Here is a 3,364-nt window from a genome sequence, read left to right on the forward strand (position 1 = left end):
CTTTAACCCCATACATCAAAAAAATAAAGCTGAATAAATGAATAAAGCTAAATATTCCTAAGGTGTTATTTTTTCAGTTTCTCTATGCAATATTTCTCAATTTCCCCTTATCACCGTGTGAGACGACTTCTTGAACAACTAGCTTTTACTCTGCACCATATATAGATGAGGCCCAAGTAATTCAGGGCCTCAAGGGTACAAAAATTTTCATCCTCATAACACTTGCTGCTGCTGTTTTAAAATGTCAGTGGGAACCTGCCCAGATCTGATACAATGGGCTATTGAGTCTCAAAGAATCAGGATTTGCTATTCTCTTAGGAATAATCTTGGAAATATCTGAAGGTTACAGATGCTCTTATAAAATGCCTGTGGTGCTTTGTCTACTTTTTTGCATCTACTTGACTCCAGTTCCTAAATCCGTTCTTGTTTCCATTGCTTAACATTTTAAGAAAATGTGTAAACATTTCCTACCACTACTTTCTCAGCTTTTATTACCTATATATTTTTTTTCATTCTGCTCTCTGATCTCCCTTCTCTGAAAGATTTTCTGACTGTCCTGGAATTATATCTTCATGTTTTTTCAGTCACATTCAGGGGAAACTGGGATCTCCTTTGATGTTACATTAATTCTAAGGCTAATGTTTTATACCTGAATTTGCCTCCACTTGCTTGATCATCATCTCAGATTCTTGCCTCTTGAATTTTGGCAGTCTTCAAATCCAAAGTCACCTCTAATCAGAAATCTCCAAGAAAACTAGCTATGTGTTCAACAAAGCAGATTGTATTCTAGAATTCAGAGCTTGCTCAACAGAATAGAGAAGTCAAATCCTAAAATGATAGAATTTTAAAAACATACTCATTCCTGGGCTGGGGGGAGGAGGAACAAAACAAATAGAGCAAAACAAAAGCAATACTTAAGAACGTTCTGTCTTTACCTCAGGGGTATAGACATTTGAAATATCATTGGTCAATTTTTATAAACAAAGAGAAGAAAAGTTGATTGGGTTTGATGTATATGTAAATATAGAAAAAAAATTAAATTATTTAATACACATTTACTATTTGTAGATATTAACACACACACATATATATATATATACACACACATACATATAAGGAAAGCATACTTGAGATTCTAGTTTGTGAAAACAACCCTAGGAATCCTTCATCAAATTTTACACAGCGTATCTATGAGGTCAGATTGAAAATGGAGATATGAGTATGAGCAACCTCTGCTCATGGTCACACATCAAACTGCTCCTAACAGCAATAGTCATAGCTTCTGAGTCTTATGATGTATTCAACACCAAGCGACATAACAAGAAAAATTTACTGAGATTGTCAAAACAGAAGCTGGAATCACTCAACCTTCTATAAATTATGAAAAGGAAGATAACTTTATTTATGGCCGTGGAACACAGAAAAAGTTCTCTGCTTCCTATATGCTTCATGTTGGCCGACTAACAATTCAGCAAAGTAGAACATTATATGCTTCACACCTAAGTGAATAAAACTTCCAGATGAAAAGTCATTTATAAACGTTTATTCTATTTTCAGTACCTTTCAAAACTCAATGAAATTTAATTACTGTGAAAAGCACTGTGAATAAACACTTTAGCTCTGCGTATCCATGCATAATGTACATTCCTATACAGTCATGCCTGCACATCGAATCACAGGTACAGATGAATAAACCCCCTTAAAAAATCACGAGTAGTTCCATTATTTTAAATGTCATAAATTTTATATGTAAGAGTTGGAAATTTTAATTTTTAAATTTAAGTTATTGTAAAAATTAAGACAAGGTAAGAAAAGTGAGGTGCTGATGGTCTGATGGCCTCATACTCAAAACGGTACAAAAAGTCTCATGTGTTATCATAATAAAGAGTTCTACCTGGGGAGAGGCACGGCTCACTGCTGGTGTTACTTATATATGTGTCCTTGTAAGAACCGACTCCTTTCACAAGAATAGCATCTGAATGTTACTCTGATTATATAAGATAAGCATATGGTTCATTCAGTATAGCTACGCAGTTGTAGGAGTTCAGAGGCTTTTTATACAAAAGATGATGTTCCATCTAGAAACTAATAACTTGGCATTTTCGCTTAAAGAATGTTTAAGTCAACATTTCTGTAGCTTTGATATTTTAAAGATAAATATATGCTTATAGATGTATTGATATAGTTTTTAGTCTGATGGGACATAGGAAAAGTCAAATAAGTTTGACTTTGATCAATTCCCTTTTGATAAACTCTAAATTAATTGACAACTAATTATGCTTACTGCCTAATTTCAGACTTATTTTGGTGTCTCTGTTGGAAAGCAAATCTCTGTAGATGCGATACAAGAAGATTACAGGCCAATGTAAAAGGAAAGTATAATTGTTTAAATTGTCATGTAGGTTTTTCAGATAGGCTTTCTAAATGGAAACAACTTTTGAAGGATATTCTTAAACTATTCTACTACTGCTCTCTATATATTTTCCAAAGTGACTTTCATTTATTGTAGTAGCCTATAGTCATCTATAGTCATAGCTCACGTATTTGCCAGCCAGTGCTCTGTGACAACACATAATAATAATAGTACTCTTGTATTATTTTCTACTGATGTAGCTTGTGGACAGCTAGTTCACACTTTCATGATGGATTGTTTTGTTAAGAGATTCACAGATCAGATAAAGAAGATCTGATAAAGCAGTGGTACTACAATTCAGGCTATAACATAAGGTTTTAATAGAAACTTTGGGAGAAAATATCTCATAATATTAAAAATTTACTTACTGTTATAAGATTTTCCTTATGAAGGATATTGCCTTTATCCAATTTATTCAAAAGATGAAATTTTGTGTTATTCCTGAAACATAAGGAACACTTGGCTCATGTCATCCTGAAGTGTGGAAATGTCTATGCATAAAAAGCCTTCAGGCCAGATAGCAGCTGTTGCCTGAAGGCTTTTCAGTTTTTTCAGTTAGTTGCTTAACTGAAATCCTTGTTTTTCTTCCTTTATAAATTTCACTGTCCCGTGCTTTCATCTAAGTCTAAGCCTAACTGGACAATTAGTAAATGATTTTTTTAAACTCATTTTAAAATTTCATTATAGTCAGGAAAATTACTCATTAAAATATACCATAAGATTACTGACCATCTACTCCTTCTGATACTTTGTGTTATATCTCTGTATTTTCCTGAGGAAAACAGGTGCTGTGTATTGCAGTCCTCATTGTGACACGCATCCTCTAAGTGTTAAAGTGCTATGTATCCAATTAAAAAATAAACATTTAAACTGAATAACTTCTCAAAATTTACTATTTTAAAAATAAAATTTAAAGTTAGTTTAGATACTAGTTTTTTCTATCACTAGACA

Source organism: Corvus brachyrhynchos, unplaced genomic scaffold (assembly GCF_000691975.1).
Source record: "Corvus brachyrhynchos isolate BGI_N302 unplaced genomic scaffold, ASM69197v1 scaffold14, whole genome shotgun sequence".
In the NCBI taxonomy this organism is placed as follows: Eukaryota; Metazoa; Chordata; class Aves; order Passeriformes; family Corvidae; genus Corvus; species Corvus brachyrhynchos.